This window comes from Urocampus carinirostris, chromosome 7 (genome assembly GCF_059441175.1).
Source record: "Urocampus carinirostris isolate Australia breed hairy pipefish chromosome 7, RoL_Ucar_1.0, whole genome shotgun sequence".
Taxonomy (NCBI): Eukaryota; Metazoa; Chordata; class Actinopteri; order Syngnathiformes; family Syngnathidae; genus Urocampus; species Urocampus carinirostris.
In genome coordinates this window covers 44,667,253-44,684,568 of record NC_142355.1, presented here as the reverse complement: position 1 = coordinate 44,684,568, position 17,316 = coordinate 44,667,253, and positions in this window count along the sequence as shown.

Below are 17,316 nucleotides of genomic sequence, written 5' to 3'. Positions count from 1 at the left end.
TAGTCCAGAAAGTCTATGACGGCCACGGCGCAGCTTCCCATCTCTGCCAGCTGGTAAATGGAGGGGTTGACATGCTTCAGGTCAGACGCTGGTCCGCTGACTCATCTCAAATTGTCCTTCTCCTTCGTATCAGCCAGGCAGGCAGTCGGAAAAAGACAGGACAATACAGAATATGAGGTGGGTGTCAATCATAAGCTTTGGAATAGAAGTGTGTTTTAAGCCTCGATTTAAAAACTTCCGTTGAGGTTGCAGATCTTATCTCCGGAGGCAGGGCGTTCCATAACACCGGGGCCCGGATGGAGAGCGCTCTTGAGCCTGCAGACTTCTTGGCTCTCGGAGTCACAAGTAGACCGGCATTTTCCGAGTGCAGACTCCGTGCAGGAACATAGGGGAAATCAAATCAGAGAGATAAGAGGGTACAAGCCCATGCAAACATTTACATGTTAATAAGAGAACCTTAAAGTCACATCTTAAGTGGACTGGGAGCTAGTGCAAGTTGTCCAATACAGGAGTAATATGCTCAAACGTTTTGGTCTTAGTCAAAAGTCTAGCTGCCGCATTCTGAACCAGCTGCAAACTTTTAATGCTAGACATCGGGAGACCAGAAACCAATACATTACAGTAATCAAGCCGAGAAGTAATAAACGCATGAATTAAAACCTCTGCATCTGATTGAGACAGCATTGAACGTATCTTCGCAATATTACGGAGGTGGTAGAAAGCTATTCTAGTAATATTTTTCACGTGTAACTGAAACGACAGATTAGGATAAAATATAACACCTCAATTTTCACTATGGGTGATATTACATTTGTCTAGTTTCAGGGTAGTGTTTGAAAACAACTGACAACAGTGAACTGGACCAATAATCAACATTTCAGTTTTTTCTGGGTTAAGGCGTAAAAAATAAGTGACATCCATCTTTGAATCTCAGTAAGGCAAGCCTCAAGATTTCTACAACTTAAATGTCTAGTTTTTTCCTGTGGGACATACAGTTGAGTGTCATCTGCATAGCAATGGAAACTAATATTATACTTGCGGATAATGTCACCAAGCGGGATCATATGAATACTAAAAAGAAGGGGGCCAAGTACAGAGCCTTGAGGAACACCACAGGGGACATTAGATTGTTTAGAGGTCAGATTGCCATAGTTAACACATTGCATCCTGTCTGACAGGTAGGACCTAAACCACGAGAGTACAGTTCCTGAGATACCAATGCGTTCTAGACGAACCAATAACATGTTGTGGTCGACAGTATCAAAAGCAGCGCTGAGTTAGTGCCTGGGTAAGAATCTTACTAATAATGTTTATTGATGCCAATTCCTAACACAACATGAGAGTTGAAGCATAAATAGTTGTGTATATATTCACCATGTTTGGAAAAAAATAAAAAATTACCAGCAAAACCATAACTTCTTCTGTACCGTAAATACTCACACATGAGCCTACATCGCATAAGTGAGACCCTAAAACTGCTTCGAAATGGCCACATTCTTAACAAAACATGTATCTACACATTGATAATCATTTAATTATATGGATACTAAACATCAATATACTCATCAAAGACTAGAAATATAACACGTTTAAACCATTTACTGTACCTCCAAGCAGTGATTCATTGAAAATTAAGCACCATTTTTGTATTTGGCAATAATTTTCTTCTTTAAAAGGAAAATTTGTAGTTATATTAAGTGCCTCCTAGTGGTACAAAAAACTTCCACCCAATTAAAAAAAAAAAAAAACATTGATTTGATGACCGTATTTTCCGCACTATAAGGCGCACCTAAAAGCCTTTATTTTTTTCAAAAGCTGACCATGCGCCTTTTATATGGATCAATATTAAGTCGCAAAGTCTTGCAACTAAGGCAAGCAGCCGCCGACTAGATTTTCCCCCGAAGGCGAAGTAGTCCGCGGTGTATGCTGGGATTTATATACCGGCGTTTCATTTCCTAACCAATGTGTCAATCATCATTTGAATCAGTCACTATTGGCTAAAGTTATTCAGAGGTAAAAGGGGGCGGATCCTTTTTATCATTTACAGGCTTGCATAGGCTAAAGGGGCAAAACAAAGCCTGCAATTGGTGGAAAAAGATGAATGTGAATCACACGTTGGGTTGCACTACGGCAGAGAGAAAACATTTTTTACTATTCTGTATTTGTAAATATTTTACTCTCCTGGATTTGCTACACTCACGGTTGTAAGAAGACCATGGTTACGTATCATTATTGAACGTGATGGCTGCAAAAGAACTTAGGTGAGCTATGCGGCTTTATATTTTCCCGGTATCTTGTTTTAGAACGATCTTGATGTTTCTGTGATGAGTGTATTTTTAAACTAAATTCAATTCAAAGTGTTTATTGTCATATGCACAGTAAAGAACCCCGTTTCCCTGCACAATAAAATTTTTACTTTGCTGTCCACACAGTTCCCAGCAAAAAATAAAATGGAAACTAAGAAATGTTTGGCATTTCTCGAATCCAAAGATTTTAACCTTCCGAATTATATTTGGAACGATGCATTTGAGTGATTGGTGACATTGTACATACACTGTTTCCGTACATGTCTGAGACATGTATTTGCTTCTTTGCAAGCTTTTGGAATGTTAAGGGGGTAATAAGTTTGACTGAACTATCTGACTGTTTTGTCGACGTTCCCATTGTAGCGCTTTATAATCCGGTGCGCCTTATGTATAGAAAATATAGGACCAAAAACTATTTTTTGGGGGTGCGCCCTATAACCCGGTGCACCTTATAGTGCGGAAAATACGGTACTAATTACATGAACTATAATACCAATGTTAATTTTTATTACAATTGTAGGTCTAGAAATTTCTATTTCTTTTTTCACCATGGACTCCCTTCTTGAATCTGCGCAATGTTATTCTGCATCCTGCTGCCGCATTCTGCTGGCCCTCACTTGTACTAGACCACAAATTGCCATGTAGTGGTCAAATTTTACTTATTGGGGTTTTGACTTGATTGTTATTGTCATTGTTTTTCACCTTTTCTTCCCCTTGTCACTAACTTTTTGGGACCCATTATTGTGGGCATGAAAAATGGAATACAACTATCAAAATCACAATAAAACAAGATGTTGTCTCTTCTGAACACAATTGTGACAGAGCCGACTGACTGAAAAGGAAGAGGGATCGAGAAGGGTATTATTGCCATCTAAGGCCCGTAACCCACTGAAAACAGTCCAAGACTCACTTTTGGGTCCTGAACAGCGAACAAGGAAACTCTGCATTAGCTACAGCCTGCAACTTTGTTTTTTTTGCATTGTGAATAAAAACAATGTCAAATAACAGTTTAGGGACGCTTTAGTTACACTCTAGGTAACGGGAGTTTATGTAATGATTTATACAGTATGGTGTAAAATAAAACTTGTGTTTTGCATTTAAATGAAATTCAGTTTACTTTTGATTAGTCACCCTAAGATTTGATTGTAAAAGATAGAACATTAAATCATCTGACAGGATTTCCCAACATTAAAGCCACCACATCTTATCTGATTCATGATAAGAAAGCTTTGAAGTGCAGTCAAAACCTTTCATCGGGAAAACGATTCAATACTCATACTCTAGAAAGGACAGAGTAAAGTGCACTTTCGGTGGCTGTGTTTCATCTGCTGTAAAAGTGAAAGTCAAATCAAAAGGAAAGGTCGAAGGAATTTTACTTAAAACCAGAGGTTGATAATTATAAGTTACATTTACTCTGTTTCATTTAATTGAGGAAGCCTAGGGACATTTTGTACTTACTTGAGTATTTTAGAATCCCTATACTTTTTACTTTTACTTGAGTAGATTTATGAAGAAAAAAGTGTACTCCTACACCGTCAAATTTGGCTACATTGAAGCCGTTACTAAAATCCCTTTCACCTAACAATGTGTCTGTTTTTTTTCTGCTAATGCACATTATTTATTCATTTGTTTCTCATATTTAGATTTTTCCAGTGACCGAAACTACCACCAGAGGACACTTCTAAGAAGATATAGTAACAGTTTATTTACTGTATAGCCAGACAGTTGCTTTATTTATCTGCATATTATTTATTTATGTGTTTATGATGGTGCTATTGTATTTAATTATTTATGTATTCAGATAACTTGTTTTAATTTGTGTGGAACTTATTTTATATCATTTATTCCTTTATTGTCTGATGGAGTCAATTTATTTATTTACAAAATACTAAAATTTTAAAAACAAATAGCAGTGTTTGAAATAACGTGCATCTTTTACGTAGGGCGTACAATTTACACAATGTCTCTGCCCGGACATTAAATCAAATTTTTGCTTTATTCCGATTTTGAAATATTTGTTCGATTTGGAAATTTCGTAATTTTGGTTCGTTTTGCAATTTGCATACTCAGCAGCAAATGAGAAGCCTGAATCGAATAACTTCGTGCTTCCGGACTTTCCCGAGCGTTATAAGATGGCGCATTTGCATATCATTTTCCAAAGGAGACACTCAGAGAACTCAAGAAAAATCGATAAGTGGTTAGGAATCAAGCCAAAACATCAGTCCCAGAAGAAAGATTCAAAAGAAGCTAACAAAATGTATGCCGCTATAAAATGTAAACCTACATTAAAAACATTGTGGAAAGAAGAGTTCACGTGGCTTTTAGCAGACGACGCAACGCAAACATTGCATGAATGAAGATGAGTAAATACAGGTACATACTGATGGCAGATGGAAAACAGCGATGTCATATACATGCAATGACTGTTATAAGTAGATTTATAATAAACTTAATTTTAAAGCGTTTAAACTCTTATATATTCTGATTATCAATCCTTAATACTTTGCAACAACTGGGTTTTTTTGCGATTAGTCGTCTTATTGTGTTTCAAGTTGTGAAAAATGGGGCAGGCAACTTTACGGCTGGGCAGGCAACTTTTCAGAGTTGTCTGCCCTGGTGTCTGGTAACTTTTTGTCATGAGTTTCGGACACATCACAACAAAGTTTGTATTTCAACATAAATATGAAAACCACAAACGATGCAATGTGTATTAAACAATGTGATACACATTGCATCGTTTGTGGTTGTCAAAAATTCGAGACAAAATCATTTTCCCCCTAGTGGTTTAGGATCTAGTGATCTAGTAGATCTTGCCCTGGTGGTTAAGGGATCCATCCTATATATAGCCAAACCAAGCTTCTGGGTACACAGACTTATCATTACCCAGACTCGTCAATAATTCTTAACCTGATGTGGCCCCTAACTCTAAATAGTTACCCGCCCCTGGAGTAGAACATGGAGTGAGTTATAGTAGGTATGCAAATTTAATTTTGCTTAGGGCCCCAAGAAGGCCCTGTGCATACAAGTGGTAAAAAATGCACGTTGAAAGTTCATGTATTTTTGCTTACTATTAATCCGAATACTGGTTCTATTGCAGGCATTAAACAATACACTAGCCGGCCCTAAACTTTTGAAGTCATGTTTTCTAACAATAGGATTGAAAGGATGTCCTTGATGGAGCTGACAAAGTGTTTGAGGTCACTTCCTGACCACAATGCATGTGGTCCAGCTGGGAAACTAGTTTGTGGGTTAACCAAGGAAGTGAGGTGGCAAGCTAAGCTCAACGCACAGGGACGGGACCCCCCGACCTTCGCTGGAGCAATAAGAGAGAGAGAGAGTAACAAAACAAGCAAAAATGTTTCTAAATACCTCAAGGACATTGCTGATGAGTATTTAAAATCTTTAAAAAATAAGCCATTTGGAGTTAAGTGCTATGGACCTTCAACAGCAACTTCTCAATCATCTTCTCATCATGCCACTGATTAGTATAATAAAATGCTTTTGCATTTTGTCTGTTTGGAATCTTAGGACCTTCGGTTTTAAATATTATTTAAATATCGCTCTCCTCGGTTATAGCTCCGGTACCCTTCAAGTCTGCTGTTATTAAACCCATGCGAAAGCGACCTAACCTTGTCCTGAACAGTCTATGTAATTATAGGACAGTGTCAAATCTACCATTTTTTGCAAAATGACTTGAAAAGGTTGTTGCACAGCAGCTAAACAAACGACCATATATCTGAAAATAATCTCTTTGAACATGTCCAGTCAGCATTCAAAGCAAATCACTCTACTGAGACAGCCCTGGCTAAAGTAATCTATGATCTCCTCTTAGCAATAGATTACCGTTCCTCGTCAATGCTACTGCTGCTGGATCTCAGTGCTGCTTTTGATACTGTGGACCACAACATATTACTTGCCCGTCTGGAAAAATTGATCAGTATCTCAGGAACCATACTCTAGTGCAGGGGTGGCCAACCATTCAGCGACTAAGAGCCAATTTTTCGTCTGTGTTACTGCAAAGAGCCACATCATGGTTGTCGACGGCTGTGAGTCGATTGGTTTTCTTCTTTGTTTCTAAAAAGCCACATTATACACATGGGTACACATAAACATCATATTTTAATCATGTATGCACACAGATCTCCACTCTGCTAGATCTGATGAAAATAACCACACCAACATGATAATAACAATAATTTTCAACAGTTAACATTGTGAGCACTGTTCTACACAAACTCTCAGTTCAAGCATAACATCTTTCTTTACTTTGCTGCCTAGTGAGACTTCTGGCAATCCTTATCTTGAACAATCTTTTTCAAATCTGGGTTGTATTCTATTACTGCTACTCTAAGTAATTCTTTTAAATGAGTGTCAGTCAGAAGAGATCCATTCTTTGATTTCACATGTTTCAGCACAGAAAACACAGACTGACAGACATACGTTGACCCAAAAATGGACGGTATCTTAAGTGCAGCTCGTTTAATGTTGGGGTATTTTTCAATTGGCACACTTTTGAACTCAACTGCAACTTCTCTTAAAACAGCTTTCAGTCGATCCTCCTCACAAAAGTCAATCATCTCCAACTCAGCCGCAGCCTCATCTGTTACGAGTGGGGCTTTCAAACAGTCTGTCTTTGCATTAAATGGGTCGACGAGGAACGTAATCTGTGGTCTTTTCTTTTGTAGATCACAGAACCGGGTCACAAAGCTTTCTTTCATTTTATCAATTAGTGTTCCGTAGTCTTTTCTTTTTTAAGGCGGCGCTGGTCACTTGCTCACGGGCTTTTAGCAGAGTTTGAAAATGTGCTAAATCAACGTTTTTAATATTCGCCTCAAACAGCTGTATTTTATTAACAAATGCAAACACACTTTGCATCAGGTCAGCATTTTTGACTTACCCTGCAGGGTAAGGTTCAGTCTGTTCAAGTGGCATATGATGTCGACTAAAAATGCCAGATCCATAATCCACTTGAGGTCTGAGATCTCTGGATAGTCCTTGTCCTTCTCTTTCATGAACAGTTTCACTGCATCCAAAAACTCAAAGAAGCTTGAGAGTACCTGGCTTTTTGACAGCCACCTTACAGTGCAGTACAGTGGCAGGTCACCTGGAAGCCCTTGGTCCAGCTCAGCGATGAGATTCTTGAATTGCCTGTGGTTAAGCGCATGTGTGCGGATGAAGTTGACGATTTCCATGGCAGGTTTCATGACGTTGTCAAAATTCAGTGATTTCGACACGAGTTGCTCCCTGTGGATAATGCAGTAGATATCCCAAAAGTCTGGAAATGTTTGATTAGCTTTGCACAGCCCCACAAGCCCGTTCACCGATTCGATCATGGCTGGCGCTCCATCCGTACCTATTGCAGTTAGTTTGGGTATGGGTAGATTTGCTTTTGCAAACGCAGCCATCATCGCTTCTTTAACATCCACGCCACGGGTTCTGTATTTTAATGGCACGATGTCAAGGAGTTCTTCTTTGATCACACATTAATTTGACACAGACCGCGCAAATATTGCCAACTGAGCCTTGTCTTGTATGTCACAGCTCTCATCCAATACCACACTAAAATATTCACATGTTTGAAGGTCAGTGTGCAACTGTGATTCAACAGCTGCATTAATATCCGATATTCTTCGTTCCATACTGTGGCGAGACAGTTGAACCTCTGATATGCTCTGTTTTAGTTTGTTGTCTCCGGGAGCCAAGATTTCAAAAGTGTTAATGAGGCATTTTTTTATGAATTCCCCTTTGTTGTATGGCTTTTTAGCCTGTGCTATGTTCCAAGCTAACTAATTCAATGCAAGCGTTACGGTCTCCGAGTGTTTCATAAATTTCTGGAAAACAATGCAACTGTTTTACTGCCTTACTTTTCATCGTTAACAACTTTTTGTCACGAAGTTCAGTCCCTCTTGGAAATTGCTGTTCGATGTTAGGGTGGAGTGAGCTCAAGTGACGCTGGAGATTTGAAGCTTTGAAGTGTGCTAATGCTGCATCATATATAAGGCAGACAGGCTTGCCATTACGTTCCATATAAAAATATACTGTAAACTCTCCCACTCTGTCAAAAACTTCCTGTGTTCTTCTTCATATTTTCGTTTGGCGGTGTGTTTTTTACCTGCCATTTCAAGTACTTATAATTTCACGTAAATTTTTTACAATACGTTTTTGCCAAGCAAATATTATATCGCTGCTCGTTTGACATCAATCAAACAGGCTTAAATTGTCGGTGTGCCATCTAGCTGTAGGAATGGAAATTTACAGCATTGGCTAAACATTTTTGATGCATGTCACAGCTCCTAAGGAGCCGCATGAAACTAGTTTATTTCAACTCCTATAGAGCCGCATGAAACTAGTTCAGAGGCACTTGCGGCTCGCGAGCCGTGGGTTGGCCATCCCTGCTCTAGTGGTTTAGGTCCTACCTGTCAAATAATGGCAATCTGACCTCTGAACATTTTGATGTCCCCTGTGGCGTTCAACGGGGCTCCCTACTTCTTTTTAGTATTTATATGCTTCCGCTTGGTAATTTTATCTGCAAGTGTAATATTTGATCCTAATCGGTCGTTTCAGTTACATGTGAATAATATTAGTAGAAGAGTTTTCTTCCACCTCCGTAATATTGCAAAGATTCGCCCAATGCTATCCCAATCAGATGCTAAGATTAAAATTCATGCATTTATTACTTCTCGGCTTGATTACTGTAATGGATTGCTTTCTGGTCTCCCAATGTCTAACATCAAAAGTTTGCAGCTGGTTTAAAATGTGGGAGCAAGACCTTTGTGGGAGTTTGACCATATTACTCCCATATTAGCAAAGTTGCACTGGCTCCCTGTCCGCTTAAGATGTGACTTTATGGTTCTCTTTCTAACCTATGTATGTTTGAATGGACTTGCCCCCTCTTATCTCTCTGATTTTATTCCCCCTGATGTTCCTGCACGGAGCCTCCGCTCAGAAAATGCTGGTCTACTTGTGAATCCGAGAGCCAGTAAAAAGTCTCCAGGCACGAGAGCCTCCGGAGATTAGATCTGCAACCTCAGAGGAAGCTTTTAAATCTATACTTAAGACCCACTTCTATTCAATAGCTGATGATTGATCGCAGATTCAATTACCAGCTCCTTCGAGTTAATTTTTGAGGTGTCCTAAACCCCCCACTTTCCCCGATAAGCAGGCAGGTGCCTTGCATTGCTGATGCCTATCAGTGTGTGTGTGAATGGGTGTGAAGCACATTGTAAAGCGCTTTGGGAGGTCTTCAGTTACTTGAAAAGGGCTATATAAATGCAGACCATGTACAACATGTGCTTGTTTAAAACTTGAAGTGGCAAACTTTTACCAAAACAAAAGTTTAATGTGATCGTTGGAGCAGTTAACTTGCGCACAAAGATTTAGTCTTGCTTCAAAATAAAGCACCTTGAGACGAAAATAATAGTTTAGACCTAAAACCTTTTAGTGTTGTTTGAATATGTAGAAACGGTATATTCTAAAAAGAAAGTGGTGGTAATTTTAGGGGGAGAAAAGCAGTAGTGTTGGTGAGTATGGGATATTATTGTGCTTTGAACAAAATTTGAAGGGTGACCAGATGATTTCCCAGCACAAGTTTAGAGGGGACCTGCTGCCGTTGGCTCTCAAAGAAGAACCCCACACAGGGTGGTCGGGGATGATTCCCTTCTTTTGTCCAATGTGCTAACCTAATCATTTTTCTTTGGCAACTACATACAGTCATACAGTGAAACTATTGTTTTAATAGAACGCCATGTGTTGCTGGCACAGTTACATCCGCACGTTTAATGCATTTTGATGCGTTCTGAGTGGGCAGCATTTGTTCTGTAGCCAATAAAAGATAAAAAAGGGCTTCAAGATGAGCAAAGTAACAAGAAAGAACGAGGGAGGGTACATCAGGGTGGGGGGCTGGAGTTAGAAGACCAATAGAAGAGAATCAGTGGGCTTAAGAAAAGAAAAGAGCGAGGGAGGGGGGCAGAATAGAGAAAAGAAAGGGGCGGTGAGAGAAGATAGAACAGGCAAAAATAATAACATGGAGAAGATGAGGTGAAACTACAGACCATCAGAAGTGTAACGTCGGGCTCATTGAGTTAGCGATTAATGATTTGCCAACACGGTCCTGCTGGGAGGCCGTTCTGTCCCTGGCTTGGGAAAACAACATAAAAGGGAGCCGGCTGTTTTGTGACAGGACTTAAAAGCGTTGCAGCTATTGGTAGACATCAGCCTTATCAATGGCCGGTCACTTGAGCCGGGCTATATGAAGCAACAAGGGCACTGTTTTTCCCAGAAGAAGATAACTGACACATACTTCACCCTGCATTATTGTACACTGTTGGTAAAAGAAGACATAGTGAAACCTGAACTTTGGGCTTCGCCAAATGCCTGGCAACGTGCCCGTCAGATCAATGTCAGTTGGAGGCAGTACTTTAAGGAGCTTTCCTAATCAAGGAGTTAACAAGTGCAGTCATATTTTAATCATTAAAAGAACACAATGACAGGTCGTTCGTCGGTCATGGTGTTTTCCCCAGAAGAGGAGTCCACAGGTTCAACTTACTGAACTTGAATCAGCGTAACGTTCGCACACCAGTTACGTCAATACGTTTTGCGAAAGGTCCTATCATGTTTGCACTCGGGCCAGCCGCGGTTATAGGCAAGGCTGAGGTGGGCAGCTGCTCGGGGTGACATTTTTACCATGAATCGGGGGGTTGGGGTACTGACGAGAACTTCCAGCAAAATAAAACTAATAAAGCAGTTTTGTACTATCTAACAACATGTGACTTTGCCTCTTGTTCAATGGGCGCCCCTTTGTTGCAGCTTTGCTGCCTGTTGCGAAGGTGTGCAGAGACTTGAGGTGAGGAAAAACGTAGTGGTGGGGCGCAAGGAGGACAGTCCACCTTTGACTGAGTCTCGGCCAGAGGGATTCAATGTATTACTATCAGGCTTTGTAAAGGTGTTTGAATTCCTTAAAAATACTTACATTTTAATGTTGTGTTTTCAAGGTCAGTAAAATGCTTGACTTTTTGGGTGAAGTGCTTAAGAATATTTGAAATTGTTGCCATTTCCATGTTTCTTAGCAATCTGGCTCTGTAGACCATGCAATAAATAAAGAATTATTTTTTTTATGAAATGCGTAAAAATGATGCCTACTTGCCTGGCTTGTTATTATGGCGTTGTCATGTAAAGTGTCATCTCACCCTACTAGTCGCACCCAAGAGGACAGTTCTATTTAGAAAACTGGGGCTTTTGCCTTAGCTCCCTAACGGCTACTCAGATTTTTTGTTCTTTTAATTATATGTGATCAATAATAATAAAAAAAATGTCCGGCACGGCAGCGGAGTGGTTACCGCATCAGCGGCACAGTACTAAGTTCATGGTTTCAAATCCAGCTACCAGCCTTCCTGTACGGAGTTTGCATTTTCTCTCATTGCTTGCACTCCAGTTTCCTCCCACATTCCCAAAACATGCATGTCAGGTTAATTGGCACGTCCAAATTGTCTCTAGGTGTGAATGAGCGAGCGAGTTGTATGTCGCTGTGTGCCCTGCAACTGGCTGGCAACCAGTTCAGGGTGACCCTGCCCACTGCCTGAAGATGACTAGGATGGGCTGTAGCACCCCTGCAACCCTAGTGAGAATAAGCGGTGGATAGATGGATAGATGGAGTAAAAAAAAAACATTATGCACCAAATTATTTAGTAGTTTGTAATTTCATATCTAATGCCTCGGATCCCTGGAAAAACATATAAAATATTACTTAAAATATTCACAGATCTACAGAAAACACACTGAACACATTTAAAGTCAAACAACAAAAACTTTCTGAACATGCAAAACAATAAAATAATAAATAAAAGTATTAACTCTTCGCTGCTATGAATAGATATTAAAATGCATAAAACAAAATCACAATTCTATTTTAAAACATTTAGAAACAGATGCTCTACAAACCCCGCAAAAAACATAAACCAAAACACGTAAAGCAATGTTCTTTTGATCAGCACTGGAATTCTTCCTTGGAAAAATTGGGAAAAAATGGCCTTAAGTGTACTTGAAAGTGTTTGAATATATCTATGAAAATGTAGTACAAACCCTGTACGATACATCAGGGGTGTCCAAACTTTTCAGGAAGCAGGCCAGAATTGGTATAATGAAAATGTGTGAGGGGTGACTATTCAGCCTGGCATTCTTTGAAGTGTCTTTGATGTATCAGCCCTTCGTGAAAGGTTTTCAGTGCTTGGCGTCGCGACCTCGTAGCTTTGGAGAATTGTGATTTGACTCGCCGGGTCTTGTGAAAAACCTCTGCTGTGCGGTTAAAACAGCTTCCTGTTGATTCACCTTTTCACAGCATTTGTTTCCAGTTAGCTTTTTGTGTTGAGCCTGTTTCGTCTGGCAGTGCATCTTGATATCATATTCTTTGAAAACAGCCACTGTCTTTTGGTAAAAAAAGCTAGTTTTGTCAGATTTGGGAGAAAAAAATATTCCAAATTCCACTCGTCGCTGAAGCAGTGGCCCTCACTTAACTTTGCTTCTCTTATTTGCAGTCGCTGTGTCAGAAATGAGGCGGGCTACAGATAACCAAGGGCAAGCTGGCCATAGGGCTACTGCCATATTTTGGTGATATTGTGTTTCTTTTTCCTTGTACAAATGTTTTTTATGCTGCGGTCAAAATTACTGGATAAATGAGCAAAGAATAAAGGTATGAAACTAGTTTTGTTTATATGATTAACGACGGTCTATAGCCATGTCATGGATGAAGAACTAATGTTAATTTTTTGTGTATGTTTTCTGGCCTTCTTGCTATTGTGCTCGCTATACTCATACAGTGTTGGGAATAACACCATTATAAATAATGCTGTTACATAATTATTTTTAATTATATTTCCAGTAATGGAGTAATCTAACTAATTATTAATTTTGCCCTTACAATGTCGTTACCGTTACTGACGGTCAAAAGAGGTTCATTACTTTTTCTAGTAGAAATCAGCATGGATATGCAGGACATTCTCTGTCAGCCTTTTGGCACATTTATTCACCAACAACACGTTTTCATACAACATAACACTGCAGGGGGCGGCAGTAGCTCAGGAGGTAGAGCGATCGATTTAGGATTAAGGGATCCCAGTTCGAATCCCGGCTTGTCCGTGTTACATGTCGAAGTGCCCTTGGGTAAGACATTGAACCCCCAATTACCCCCAATAAGCAGGTTAGCGCCTTACATGGCTGCACAGATCACGGCCGCTATTGGGAAATGTGAAGCACAATGTAAAGCGCTTTGGGAAGTCATTGACTTGAAAAGCGCTATATAAATGCAGATCATTTCATTTCATTGCAGCCATCTACAATAACACAAAACAATATGTGCGTGATGGCATCACACAGTTGATAGCTTGATCAAATTGACAATACTTAATTCAATTAATATCTCATTTGAGGAAACTAGTGTAGGATTCTTTCTCAGTGGTTGCATAGTCGGTTTATATTGTTTTACTGTTGACTTTTGTTGTTGCTGTTGACCAGTTTCCTAGGTTGTGAGAGTTTGATGTATCTAATTTACACTGCAGTGTTATGTAAGCTTTATATTGTTAAACTGTTTACTTTTGTTGTGTGAAAATACTTGAAGTACAGTAGAATATGTCTACTTGAGCAATTGTCTTACTGGAGATTGTGATTTATTCTATAGAGTGAAACTCAATTTATATTGTTTTACATTTGACTTTTGTTGTGTACAAGTTACTTGAGTTATGTAGGCTATGTCTAATTGACCAGTTGTCAAAGGTTGTGAGAGTTATATTCAATTTATTAAACTCACTTTTTATTGTTTACTCCTGACAGTTGTTTTGATATATTCTTTAGTGTTTGTTTTTGTTGCACTTCAAGTGTAGGATAAATCAGTTGCTGGTGAGGTGAAATAAATATGAGAATGTTCTATAACACAACTACCTGTCTATTCTTCTCTATTCAACTGACTCGAATACTGCTCAGAACATTTCTAATTCTTTGACATACAACTTTTTTTTTAAAGCAACGAAAATAGTTACACTTCCTGGTAACTTGTTGTTTACTATGGATTAACTCAGTTAGAAACTCTGTTACTTTTTGGAAGAATTAGTGAGTAACTGTAGCTCTTTACTTTTTCCCAGGCCCAACACTGTGCCTATACAATACTAATTTGTTTTTAACCCAGCAAACACGGGATCTTATTTCAGCTTTAGATTGTGCTTTGTTACAAAACTGTTACAAAGTCATTTATCATTTATTTCCATCATTTGAGTTAACGTTGGGCTCTGTATTATTCAACGGAATGTTTGTAAAATGAGGTAGTTTAAATGATGCATATTGCTATTTGCTACAGTTCGGTTTCATGACAAAGCTATCCAAACAGTCATAACTTAAAACCTGCCAAGCTTAGAATTTGAGACAGACAGAGACTAAATGTTCTATCTTGATGTATCTTGTACAGGCCATAGTCTGTTTTTTTTTGTATACAAATGAATATTAAAGCCTGTTTCCGATCATCATTTAAGCTGCAATTTCAGGGCCTCTTCTGAAATATTTTGGAAAACTTTCTGTCACTGATCAGGCGGATGTGACAACTACCTCCACTAAAAATGGACCATTTTTATGTATATAGTGTATTTGTAATTTTTTATCTAAGCATTCTTCATACAAATTTGCCATTTTTACATATATAGTTTGGTGGGGAATGTTTAGTTGTTTGGTGGGGGTCTCGTACATGGGGTAATTTAGTGTAGAACCACCACTAACTGCAGCCTACATGTGAAGGAAAAAAAAGACTGTCCTGTCCTTTTCTACGCTGCAGCCATTGCACTGTGTCTTATGTATTGATTTTTGCGGGGTATGCTCATCCTGAATAGCCGCTGATAGACTCGCAACTAATCCGCAGTTTAAATAATTTTTTAGGTTTGTCGGTCCCGTTGCTGTTTGCACTTTTCTGAATGACAACATCATTAGGTAGACCCTGTCTTAAGGGTAGAGGGGCAATCATTTGTCAGTCACGCGTCAGCCAAGAATAATAGACACCTAATCAATAGAGCTAATCCCTAGACTACTTTTGTAATCGCCTCATGACAAATTGTAAATCTGGGGCCCATATTGGTCCTCTGTAAATGCAAAACGATTTAATCTTACCATCTGTGCACCAATCCCTGAAGGCGTGAGCTGTAAAAACTTTGTTATTCACAGTAAAGAATCACACATTCTGGAATTAGAGTAGATAGGAGAGCTGGAGAATGATTGTTATTGAAATATTTCACCTGTTATTGATTAGTAAAATCCATCTTCTAGCTGCTTTTCATGAACCAGCTTGAAAGTGACAAAACAAACTCTACCCGGCAGAGTAAAAGCCCACAGTAAACCACACCACCTACATTGCATATTACAGAATCTTATTGCAACATGTATTCTGTGTAGCACTATTTAGTTATTCTATATAACACGCTACAGTGGGCATTTGCACGTCACACTGGGTATTTGTATATTGTATTCTTTTTGCTTTATTATTGTATTGTTCTCAGCTCAGGGATGCTGCTGGAAATGTGAATTTCCCTTCGGGGATGAATAAAGTATCTATCTATCTATCTATCTATCTATCTATCTATCTATCTATCTATCTATCTATCTATCTATCTATCTATCTATCTATCTATCTATCTATCTATCTATCTATCTATCTATCTATCTATCTATCTATCTATCTATCTATCTATCTATCTATCTATCTATCTATCTATCTATCTATCTATCTATCTATCTATCTATCTATCTATCTATCTATCTATCTATCTATCTATCTATCTATCTATCTATCTATCTATCTATCTATCTATCTATCTATCTATCTATCTATCTATCTATCTATCTATCTATCTATCTATCTATCTATCTATCTATCAAAGTCCGACAATTTTACATTGCCCATATCTTTCCTTTTATATCCTTTATGTAATTCCTTTCCTGCCAATTAGTCTGCCGTTTTACCCTCATTGTGTTTGTTTCACTACAAATGAATCTTGTTTTCCTCTCTCAGCTGACTGGCTGGCATGCCTCTCAAGAGTTCAAAGTCCCAAAGTTAAAAGAGAGAACAAATCACACGCACATATGCCTGCCAGGACCAGTTTTGGAAATAACGCCGTAATGAATAACCCTGTTACATAGCGGCATTATTTTTAACGGGGTAATCAAACTCATTATTCCCCGCCGTAACAACGCTGTTATGGTCAAAAGTGGTGTGTTACTTTGGCTGCAGAACGGCGTGCCCCCGCAAACCTGATGCTGTTTTCAGCGGACCAGTTTTCCGCTCTCTGCTGAGTTGTTTACATCACTTTCTTTCAAATCATGTCAGCATTCAAAATATCAACCACCATATAGTTATAACGATTATGAATTCAGTATTTACCAAAGCACCGAAAAAAAAGGTGAATAAGGGCTGAATCGCGGAAAATGTGATCCACCTGTGCTGTTAAAATTCGTGGATGAGATGGCAACTGACCCTTGTCTTCCACGAACGAAACGGCTCTATTAAAGTGAACAAAGGGACCGTGTTCTGCCCCCCACCAATCAACAGCTGGTTCCTGCTAAGATGCTTTTTTTTCTACTTGTGATTGGTTAATATGCATTTTTTGAGGATTCTATGTCGTTGACTTTAAATTTGTTGAAAATGAAAAAGGTTCAAATTGTTTTGTATCTTATCTATTTTTTGTAGATTTATATATATTTCAATTATATTTTCAGTGCTTTTAGTGTCAATATGTTTAGATGAAATGTAAAGTTTATTCTTTTTGTCTTTTTAAATATTGTATTTTTCTTTTGTTTCTTTTTTTTTTTGTTTATGTCTTTTTGTTCTTTGTTTCCCCGCCTTTTTAAGTCATTCAATGCAACATGTTACATAATAATTGGTAATGTAGGGATAAAAGCAACCAAAACAACCGAAAGAGCCTCTTTGTAGTCAGCTCAACCAAAAGAGACGGTTCTCTAAAAATAGTCAAAATTCTCCGGTCAAAGT